The sequence below is a fragment of the Apostichopus japonicus genome, chromosome 14 (assembly GCF_037975245.1).
Source record: "Apostichopus japonicus isolate 1M-3 chromosome 14, ASM3797524v1, whole genome shotgun sequence".
NCBI lineage: Eukaryota > Metazoa > Echinodermata > Holothuroidea > Aspidochirotida > Stichopodidae > Apostichopus > Apostichopus japonicus.
Genome location: NC_092574.1, coordinates 737,308 through 749,527, shown reverse-complemented (window position 1 = coordinate 749,527; position 12,220 = coordinate 737,308). Strand labels below are relative to the sequence as shown.

At 40.4% G+C, this 12,220-nt stretch overlaps 1 protein-coding gene across 2 annotated transcripts in view; it reads right to left on the bottom strand.

Moving 5' to 3' along the window:
• The window catches only part of LOC139979603 (uncharacterized), a 35,656-nt gene extending 24,915 nt beyond the window's left edge, over positions 1–10,741 (bottom strand). For both annotated transcript variants that reach the window (XM_071990569.1, XM_071990570.1), the window contains exon 1: positions 10,568–10,741. The gene's annotated coding sequence lies outside the window, so the exon portion shown is untranslated. The remainder of the gene's footprint in view (positions 1–10,567) is intronic.
• Between the last annotated feature and the right edge of the window lie 1,479 nt (positions 10,742–12,220).

The window sequence follows — 12,220 nt, the reverse complement described above, 5'->3', positions numbered from 1 at the left end:
TCAGACATTTAATGCAACAACTCCCAGTTCCAAGGTGTGACATGGTTGATATTTTTGGACAAGTTGCAAATGGTATAGGGAAATATTTTCAAACTTAACGGTCATGTGATCCGAGGTCACCAAAGGTCAATTAATGTTAAAAAACTAGTATTTTTGGGGCAGAAAATGGGCAAAGAAAAAATGTTTGAATTTGTATAGTTTGATGCTCTAATTTAGGTCTCATCAATCAAAAATGTCAATAAGTTGACCCCCATGTGACCTTTGTATGTAAAGTTATATGAGGTCAAAGTTAATTTTCAGACATTTAGTGTAATAACTCCCAGTGCCAAGGTGTTACACAGTTGATATTTTGAGACAAGTTGCAAATGGTATAGGGGAATATTTTCAAACTTAAGGGTCATGTGATCCGAGGTCACCAAAGGTCAATTAATGATAAAAAACTAGTATTTTTGCGATAACTTGAGAACAAATTGTCCGTTAGGGTTGGGAGTTGCTTCAATGTAATCCAATTGTCGACCCGCATCTGGGTGACCCTTGACCTCAATTTGACCTCTGGTGACCTTTTCGTGTTTTGTGGATTTTTACAGTTTCGATGCTATTTTCAGATGTTAAAGGTACCTTCTGATCATAAATGTCAATGGGTTGACCCCCATGTGACCTTCGTGTGCGAAGTTATATGAGGTCAAAGTTAATTTTCAGACATTTAATGCAATAACTCCCAGTGCCGAGGTGTTACACAGTTGATATTTTGAGACAAGTTGCAAATGGTATAGGGGAATATTTTCAAACTTAAGGGTCATGTGATCCGAGGTCACCAAAGGTCAATTAATGATAAAAAACTAGTATTTTTGCGATAACTTGAGAACAAATTGTCCGTTAGGGTTGGGAGTTGCTTCAATGTAATCCAATTGTCGACCCGCATCTGGGTGACCCTTGACCTCAATTTGACCTCTGGTGACCTTTTCGTGTTTTGTGGATTTTTACAGTTTCGATGCTATTTTCAGATGTTAAAGGTACCTTCTGATCATAAATGTCAATGGGTTGACCCCCATGTGACCTTCGTGTGCGAAGTTATATGAGGTCAAAGTTAATTTTCAGACATTTAATGCAATAACTCCCAGTGCCGAGGTGTTACACAGTTGATATTTTGAGACAAGTTGCAAATGGTATAGGGGAATATTTTCAAACTTAACGGTCATGTGATCCGAGGTCACCAAAGGTCAATTAATGATAAAAAACTAGTATTTTTGCGATAACTTGAGAACAAATTGTCCGTTAGGGTTGGGAGTTGCTTCAATGTATAATCCAATTGTCGACCCGCATCTGGGTGACCCTTGACCTCAATTTGACCTCTGGTGATCTTTTCGTGTTTTGTGGATTTTTACAGTTTCGATGCTATTTTCAGATGTTAAAGGTACCTTCTGATCATAAATGTCAATGGGTTGACCCCCATGTGACCTTCGTGTGCGAAGTTATATGAGGTCAAAGTTAATTTTCACACATTTAATGCAATAACTCCCAGTGCCAAGGTGTGACAAGGTTTATTTTTTTGGACAAGTTGCAAATGGTATAGGGGAATATTTTCAAACTTAACGGTCATGTGCTCCAACGTCACCAAAGGTCAGCTAATGTTAAAAAAGTAGTATTTTGGGGGGAGAAAATGGGCAAGAAAAAATGTTTGAATTTTTACAGTCATGCTCTATTTAGGTCTCACCTTTCAAAAATGTCAATTGGTTGACCTTCGGGTGACCTTTGTGTGTGAAGTTATGTATACAAGTTCAAAGTTAATTTTTTTAATTTAATGCAATTAAATCTCAATGCCAAGGTGTGACATGGTTGATATTTTGGGACAAGTTGTGAACGGGGTGGTGGAACATTTTGAAACTTAAAGGTCATGTCATCTGAGGTAACCAATGTTATCATATCTGTTGACACGCTTGTAGGTCTCTTATATTTCTTACATTTTCGACGCCATATTTAGATCTCAAAAGTGCCTTTTGATCCAAAATCCGATCACATTTTGTGATCACAAAAGTGTTGGCTATAGTGTTGGTTACTTTATGGGAACATGTAGGACCACAATTACTTGGACTATTTGAGCCCAATCTTGCTTGATAATATTATGTGTATTGTCATATACCCCAAGCAAGGAACCACAGTGCCCTTGGGCTCTTGTTTAACATGTAGTTAAGAACCCGTTTACGCAGATAATATTTCAGTTGAGAAAACAGTTGAGAAATTTGCATCAGATGGCAATCGTCGGATAGCTCTCGCCTTCTCTTATTATTATTATTATTATTATGGTTCCTTATATAGCGCAAATACTATAACACATATATATTCAAATGCGCTTAACAAGATGAAGAATAAAACAATAATAAGTAGAAATAAAAATACAAAACAAATCAAGTTAAATTAAATTAAGTTAATAAAAATAGTGCAAAAAAGAAAATATTTACAAGATAAACAGTAAAACAAATATATAACAAGAAAACATTTTACGAAATAATAATGCATAAAATGAATTCAGATATTATAAGCATTGCAGTATAAATGAGTCTTAAGTTTGGATTTAAAAAGGGTAAAACTTTCAATTTTTCTTAAAACCTCAGGGAGTGAATTCCATAAAACAGGCGAAGCATAGCTAAAAGATCTCGGTCCAAATTTTGCAGTTCTTATGTTAGGAACAGTTAAAAGCAGAGCGGACGAGGAACGCAACGGTCTAGAGGGAGTGTAAAGAGAAATTAAATCACAAAGGTACTGCGGTGCAATATTGTAAATACATTTAAAAGTGAGTAATAAAATCTTATAAGATATTCTTTCTCTAACTGGAAGCCAATGCAAGTTATGTAGGACGGGTTTTATATGATCATATTTGGAAGTACCCGTTACAAGTCTGGCAGCAGCATTTTGGATTTTCTGAAGTTTATCTATGAGAAGTGAAGGTAAGTTACAGTATAATGAATTGCAGTAATCTATGTGTGACGTAACAAATGCATGAACAAGTGATTTACATGAGGTATCATCCAAGTAACTACGAATATGCCAAAGCTTATGAATACTAAAATTTGCTTTTCTACACACATTTGCAACATGTAAGTCAAGTGAAAGACTTTTATCAAAAATAATACCCAAATTACGAACCTTATCAACTGTATGAATTGTTGCCGCCCCCACTTGAAAAGAAAAATCAGGAAGTTTAGCCAATTGTTGCTTTGAACCTATGACAATCAATTCAGTTTTTGTATCATTTAGTTTAAGATTATTCGTTAAAAATCAGTGACGTGCATCAGCCACACAGTTTTCCATTGCAGAAATTGCCTCACCTCTGGCAGTGTCATTGCCAGCATTAAAAGCAAGATAAAATTGATTGTCATCAGCATAACCCTCACAGTAAGGAAGGTGCTTAATCAAAACATGATACAATTGGGATAAGTATGTAATAAAAAGTATGGTGCCAGTACAGCTTCCTTGGGGGACACCGTGCTTCAAAAAGAAGTCTTTAGAAAATGTACCATTTACAAGAACTTTTTGACGCCTATTACATAAATAACTTTGAAACCACTGAAACACCAGGCCTTTGATATTTATACGATTACCCAGAGTATTGAAAAGAGTATCATAATGAATGGTATCAAAGGCTGCAGACAAATCAAGCATAATGAGAAGAGTTACCATTCCAGCGTCCATGTTTTTCATAATATCGGAATGTACCCTAAGCAAAGTGGTCTCAGTACTGTGATGCTTCCGATAGGCAGAGTTGTTTACTGGCAGGAGATTATTTTTTAATAAATGACACTCAAATTGATCCATAACAGCGCTTTCCACCAGTTTGGACAGGTAAGCCAAATTACTCACGGGTCGATAATTCTTAAATTCAAGTGAAAGTCCTTGTTTCTTTAAAATGGGAATGACAACAGCACACCTCCAACACTCGGGGAAAACTCCATTTTCCATAGACAAATTGATGATTTTTGTTATCACAGGTAGTAAAATATCAATACATTCTTTAACAATTTTAGATGGAACAGGATCAAGTATGCAATGTTTATTTGCAGACTTATTGATCAGCTTAAGAACCTCCTCAGATGATAACTTGGTAAAGTGTGAAAAATCTGGGATTACTTCACGTGAATCAACTCTGACTAAATCAGACTGCAACAGATTTTCCTTTGTACAAGTGTCGCGAATATCTGAAGTAATTCGGTCAACTTTTTGATGGAAGTAATCGCCGAAACCATTAGCCAGACTCTTGTTGTCAATGCTTGGAGGAAACAGACTGGAATCATTTTTAGCAATTAATTTGTTGATGAGGCAAAATAGCTTTCTTTGGTCACCACCACAATCCTGTATTTTACTGGTGTAATATTCCTTCTTCACACTCTCACATGCATTGGTGAATTGGTTTCTCGCTTTTTTGAAAGAAATGTAATCATCATGAGAACAGGAATTTAGCCACCTTTTCTCAAGTTGGCGACGATGTCTCTTAAGAACGTTTAGAGATGATGTAAACCAGGGTCTTGAGGGCTTAACTGTGATGAGTTTTGTTCTTACAGGTGCGTGTTTATCCAGAAGTGAGATTAGCGTACCGTCGTAACAATCAATAAGTGACTGTAATTCATTTTGATTGTCATTGTGTAAAGCAGAGTTAACCAGGTCCTCTTTGAATTTATCCATGTTAATACTGTTTATGCACCTAAACTTGATCAATTTGCGATCAAAATCAACAGGAATTAGTTTGACATTCGCGTGTATGAAGCAATGGTCAGAGATGAAATGGTCAGCATGGACTGTGGCCACATCAAGGCTGCCATGACATCTGGTTATCATCAGGTCAAGTGTATGGCCCGAAATATGGATTGGGAAGCACACTTTATTTTCCAGATCAAAAGCATCTAGTAGTTCCAGAAAGTGCTTTGCATGAAAGTCATCATCGATGTCTAAATGAATATTAAAATCACCTAATATAATAAGCTGATCAGGGCTTGATACCAAATTTTCCAACAGGTCGCTGAATTCCGACAAAAATGTAGAAAATGATACTGGGTGAGAAGCGGAGTAGGGGGGTCTGTAAACGACGACCACCCTTAGTCTGATGTTTTTAAAAGAGAGTTGCCATTCAGAAAACTCAAATGACGTGACTTGGTCGCCGTTTTTTTCAACGAGGGTAAATGCACTTTTGCAGAGTAAAGCCGTGCCCCCTCCGGTGCGGTTCAATCTGCAAACGTCCTTGAATACATAACCGTTCATGTTTAAAGAGTCCCGTATAAAGTCATCTTCCGTTTTTAGCCATGTCTCAGTGACAGCACAAATATCAATTATCAATCACGTGATCTTTAAATGCTTCAAGTTTGTTTCTGATAGATCTGGGATTTACACAACCAATAGTGAAAGAATGTCGAGTGCTCACCGGTAGGCTATTAGTCTTAGTAGAAATTTCAACCAAATTTGATGCATTTACCCCAGAACAGCTATCCCAAAATCTTGTTTTATGCTGTCCGCCTCGCTTGCCTCTTCTTGTGGGGACATTGTATTTCAAAATTCCCAAATCTTTCAGATAGTCATAAGCAGTGGGATTAAGTCGCTGAACCGGAGAAACGGAACAATAGGTGTTCAGCCGAAAAAGTTCTTTAGCTGTGTACTGTATAATGGTAGAGTTGTTACTATGACAACACATAGTGCTAGGGTAACAATTTACAAAAACAGCAGATAACGATAAAAGCATGCAAGACAGCAAATTCAGCATAATCTGGACAGTTCCGCGAGACACAGAATCCGATAGAAAAAGATGTCTCCAAAAATATATGCAAAAACAAAACAGAATGTCAAACGAGACAACCACAGGTAAATCAATAATATAAAATTATCCACAACTTAAAAGTTTGAGTAAAAGTCGAATCGTGAAAGAGACAAAATGGAGCAAAAATGGAGCAAAATCATAGAGCAAAAGTAGGATGCAGCCTCACACGGCGCAACGTTGCTATCATATTATTAGGCTAACTTAAACATTTACTAGCTACAGTTGTATCAAAGATACTGGCTATAGTTGTATCAAAGACATTTCTGGCCTATCTTTGTATCTACAAGTATCAGAAGTTGAAAAGTAAGACTACTCTGTACGTGTACCTTGCTAATTTTAATACATTATGTAGTATTGAACTACGTACTATTTTAACTCGTTTGTTTTTTGGGTTTAAAAGTGATATTGAATGAGGTGTCTCAAGTTAGCAAGAGGCCAGGGAACCAGAATGAACACACGGGAAGGGCCGTTTCCGGCCATCTGGTGGGTTTGTAAAACCAAAGATTTTCTTGTACGCTCCGCGCCAACCGATGGTGGCGCTCCGCTCAGATAGTCGTGCCTACAACTTTGAAAATCTATATCAATCGCAAAAAGTGCTCCCCCCCTTTCAAATTCCTGGCTACGTCGCTGCAGGTGACTCTCTTCCAAGCGCACCTATTCCTAGAAGATCACGACTAATACTCCTAACCAGTAAATATCTCTGGACAACCCCATCCCTGTCGTACTAGGCCTCCCACGGCCTTGAGTACCAGCAACCTCTAAATATCTGCACGTACTAGCCCAGTTATCTTCCTCCAACCTCTCTAGGTAGCTGAACCACCTCAGTGTTCACAATCACTGATCATATCAAGCTTACGCCCCTCCCTTAACTGATCTGAACTATGCCCGTCCTTGATATTTACATTGCAGATCCAACGAATCATACGCATATCGTTCCTCTCTAATTTCCGGAGATCATCAACCTCGATAGCCCAGGTCTCACCGTTATCATACAAGAGAAAACTTCTGACACAAGCATCAAACAGCTTACCCTCTGTGGATAAGAGGAGCGTTCTACTCGACAATAAAGACGAAAATTCTCTGAATTTCTTCCACCAAGGTCACCACTCACCAATATTGCACTACTTTCGAAGATCCACCATCACACAGCACTGTCTCTGGAACATTCTCCCTACCATCCGTGGTGTTGGTGCTATTCTTAGATTTATACTAAGAATTTTCTTTCAGTCACCCTCAATTCCACTACACCTTTTATGTACCCAGTGCTCACAGTAGCTATAGTAATTTGAATTACTACTCGAGCGAGGAAAGTTACCAACTTCTGATAAACTTTCAACATTGCTACTACTAATCAATACTTTTGTTTTCTCAGTGTTAACACGTAACCCTTGTGGCTACATATCATGTCTCCAGGTGTTAAACTTATGTACGAGCTCGTCCATGGACTCACCGACCACGACTAAATCATCTGCATACAACATTCCAGAAGGGCAATGATAAAACTGACGGACTATCATGATCATCCAATATTGCAAATTCGTCAAAATGATCCATAGGTGACCTTTGACCTCCAATCCCTAAAGACCCCGGGTGAACCATTGGTCAATGGCAAAACTGCCCAACTATAACAACAGTCCATTCCAATCTGTGGGAGAAGAATCGTTCAGTTCAATTGACCCACCAACTTACTTTTTTGGCCAAATGGCTCATAGATGACCTTTGACCCCAAACCCCTGGACGCCCTGTTTGTACCATTGGTCACCATTAATAATGACCAACTTCCATGACTATCCGATTTAAACTGTAGGAGGAGAAGTATTTTGCAATTCTTCGCTTCGCCAAGTAGTTGAATCTGACCCCTACTTGATCTTTGACCTCGACTTCATGAACACCCCAGTTGCCTCTCCAATCAGTGATGATTGTGAATGCGTTTCATCATGATCCACCACACACTATAGGACAAGCAACTTGAATCAATTGTTGACAGACAGATAGATGAATAAATAGATAAATAAATAGATGGATAGACAGGGTCACAATAGCTCACCCGGCACATGCCAGCTGATGTGCACCTTTTACGAGGTGTTTTCTCATTGGCTGTCTGTTTTGTATAAAGTTGATTGAACTCTTTGTTAGGATTATCGATTAGGTTAGGGATTAGGGTTAGCGTTAGACAGTAAGGGAAATTCTCGTAAAAAGGTGCACATTGGCCCGCACATGCTGGGGTGAGCTAAAAACGTTTGGTCTATCACAACTGGTTTGCCTCTTTCTTGTCCTAACCCTCCAAATACTTTCATCAATGAGATAGAATCCGTTATATTCGAGTATATTTGGGCCGGTATTCTTGATAAGGTCAAGCGTATGACTGTTATTATTCCAAAAGGTTCCGGGGAACTGCATGACAGTTGATCTTATTGACACTTTTATTAGGAGTCGAAAATGTACTTGTATCAATTATAAAATATAGTATCAATGATTATTGTAGTGATTTCAAGGGACTTTGGAAGTATTTGTCAGTATTCAGGGGCGTAGCGAAGGTTTTTTCGTTGGGGGGGTGTGGAGAATTTGATTTGCCGACGGATCTGGAAGTGGTGACTGAAATGGGGGAGGGGTCTAAGGGGAGGGGGGTGCCCCTCCCCTTTGGCAATTTTTTAGTTTTGAAACGTCCTTAGATGCAATCTGGTGCATATTTCAAGTCAAATTTGATTTGCCGACGGATCTGGAAGTGGTGACTGAAATGGGGAGGGGTCTAAGGGGAGGGGGTGTCCCCCTCCCCTTTGGCAATCTTTTAGTTTTGAAAATTTTTTAGTTTTGAAACGTCCTTAGATGCAATCTGGTGTATATTTTAAGTCAAATTTGATTTGCCGACGGATCTGGAAGTGGTGACTGAAATGGGGGAGGGGTCTACTCCTCCCCTTTGGAAAATTTTTAGTTTTGAAACGTCCTTAGATGCAATCTGGTGCATATTTTAAGTCAAATTTGATTGGCCGACGGATCTGGAAGTGGTGACTGAAATGGGGGAGGGGTCTAAGGGTAGGGGGTCTACCCTCCCCTTTGGAAAATTTGTAGTTTTGAAACGTCCTTAGATGCAATCTGGTGCATATTTTAAGTCAAATTTGGCACGGAAGAAGCTCCCGTTCTCCTTTTCTCTATTCAGCTTTCCTGCTTTCTTCCCCTTCCGCTCTCTTCACCTTTCTCCTTTTGCCGACAGACCCAAAATTTGCCGACAGCGACCAAATTATTGGGGGGGTGTGACACCCCCCACACCCCCCCCCCCCGCTCGCTACGCCCCTGGGCACAGGGGGCGCGTGCCCCCACTTTTCCCCAGGTTAAAAATGTGCGGCCCATTTTCTACATAAAAATTGAGGTGTCTCAAGTTAGCAAGAGGCCAGGGAACCAGAATGAACACTCGGGAAGGGCCTTTTTCCGGCCATCTGAGGGGTTTGTAAAACCAAAAATTTTCTACTACGCTCTGCGCCAACCGATGGTGGCGGTCCGCTCAGATAGTCGTGCATACAACTTTGCAACTCCTGGTTACGCCTCTGACTCTTAGTGAATTTCTGTGGGTCAAACTCAAAGCTATTTCGAATGAAACAAATTTGTTAAGATATTAACAAGAAATAAACTCTAATTCGGAAGATTCCTACATTAGCAATTAGCATGATTTCGCCTCATTTTGTCTCAAAAGAAAACTTGTTCCTTGTTTCCCAATTTGCACATTGGATATTGCAGTGCTAGTATGCATATTTTCCTTGAGAGGGGTGGGGGCGTTGATGGAGTGATGTGTGTACACAAATAAGATAATACAATAAGAGTTGTAAAGGGCACTAAATATAAGGCTGCATCAGTCCAATCGAATTGCTGCAAAGTGCCCTTTGATGTCGGTGCCCCCCCCCCAGATTAAAAGTGCTTCCGCCGCCCTTGATGGGCGGTGATCATGGATCAGCCAACACGAAAATGTTTCGATATCTTAAATGTTGGGCGCTTCTGGGAGACGAGGAATTGGTAAACTTAGGAATAAATGGCGATCACTTCCTTCGAGAATATTTCCCAAAATAAAAAATTGCCGGAAATTTTTATCAATTTTAGGGGTGTTGCTTTCTGCCATAATGCACGGGAAGTGCCGTTTCCTGCAATCTGAGGGGTCTGCCAGAAGAAAAATTTTCTTGTACGCTGCGCGCCAACTGATGGTGGCGCTCCGCTTAGATAGAACTTACGGCCGGAATACTCGAATCGATTCCGTCCCCCCCCCCCACGTTTCAAATCGGATTGACGCCCCTGTGTGACATAAACACTGATCAGGCCAGACCGGCTATCTAGGCCTATACAGAAGATGCACCGCGATGGCGCGAACAGAGAAAGTCTGGACAGTCGAAGAAGTTTGCCTTAAGACGTTAGTGTATGACCATAATGGGGAACTTAATTATGACCATGAGCTACCCCCAGATACTATCCTAATTCATTGTTTTTTCACTAGTAGTATTTTGGGGGTATTGAAACAATTCTGGGTGGTGAGAACATGACATTTTTGAGAAGAAAAAAAAATGGGGCCACCCTAGGCTAGTAATCTAACTCGGTATTATTTGGGTAAACCGTCCCCGTATCCCGGTGTATACTGAATAAGCCCGTGTGTTGACCGAGGAAACATTTAAAAAGTCATATCCCATGCCGATGCAAAGGTTATGTAAGCATACGAAGATGTAGGTACAATGGACAGAATTTGCAGGATGCATAACATGTCAAGAACAATTAAATTAAAAGACTTACCGGCTGAGTCCGAGAGCAACTGTTGTCTGCGGTGGTTGTTTCTTTCGATGTGACAAAGGCGCGAATGGCACTCTTGAATGAAGAATCACCTGAATTGCTTCTGTTTTTATAGACGTTGCTCTCCCGCTAAACCGAAGGTAGAAGCCCGGGGAAATCCCTCACATATACGATGACGGAAAAATATTTGTTTTCCATTGCCAGAATTGCCTCCAATCATAACATCATAGCCTCGTCAGGGGCGGAATGGGGGTAAAACCCTACTAGTTTTGATTATTTCTTGCTTTCGGGTTATTTTCATCTCTGAATTGTTGGTGTAACTTTGATATTTCCTTCTCTGTCACCTGGCATCGAAGTCCCTGGACTTGAGGAGGGTCAGTGGATTACCAGCCAGTTACGTATCAGGGATTTTATGGGTATTCGGCAGGAAGATCATATATGTCCATGGATTATGATCTTCCACAGGAATTGAAGACCTGATACCTCTTTTGAGGCGGGCCAGCAAAGTTCTGACTTGGTTTTGACTGATGAGCCTTACGCGTATGGTTAATTATAAAACAATAAATAATAATAATAGATTACGATGCAATTGTTGCCTGGAATGCTCGGGCACCCGTTGTAGTACGGTAACAGAAACAATGTGCAAAAATAAGTTGTACTCATAGTCCATACTGAGAGAAGCCTCGCCATCGGGTAGAGTAGAGCGGGGCTTTTCCCTGGAACTGCTTTCATTTCACCCTTCCTGGGCCAAGCCAGTTTTGATGTTAATTGTGTTCTAGACGAAGTGTGTTCAGCCGTCATAGAACTGATCCAACATTTGAAGGCCAGTGTAATGGCTGTAATTACTGTGACACCGGACCTATCCCGCCACTTGGGATAGGCCTAGTTGGTAGGCCAGGGGGCCGAAAATGTTGAGAACATCGATACAAAGAGTCACAGATGGTTTGAAAAGTGATCTAATAGGTGCTGATTACGAATCTGCTATATACGTTCTACATGTGTGCACACATGTGTTCATGCATTGTGGCCATAGGACCGTATAGTCCGGATAGGCTATCTTGAAAAAGGTTGCCGACCGACTTGAGTGCAGCCAAGGGCGGCGGAACCGGGGGGCACAGGGGGCACGTGCCCCCCCACTTTTCCTCAGGTTAAAAATGTGCCCTTTTTCTACATAAAAAATTGAGGTGTCTCAAGTTAGCAAGAGGCCAGGGTACCAGAATGAACACTCGGGAAGGGCCGTTTCCGGCCATCTGAGGGGTTTGTAAACCAAAATTTTTCTTGTACGCTCCGCGCCAACCGATGGTGGCGCTCCGCTCAGATAGTCGTGCATACAACTTTGCAAATCCTGGCTACGCCCCTGACTTTAAGGAATTTATGTGGGTCAAACTCAAAGCTATTTCGAATGGAAACAATTTGTTAAGATATTAACAAGAAATAAACTCTAATTCGGAAGATTCCTACATTAGCAACTAGCATGATTTCACCTCATTTGTCTCAATAGAAAACTTGTTCCTTGTTTCCCAATTTGCACATTGGATATTGCAGTGCTAGTATGCATATTTTCCTTGAGGGGGGGGGGGGGCGTTGGTGGCGTGATGTGTATACGCAAATAAGATAATACAATGAGAGTTATAAAGGGTACTAAATATCAGGCTA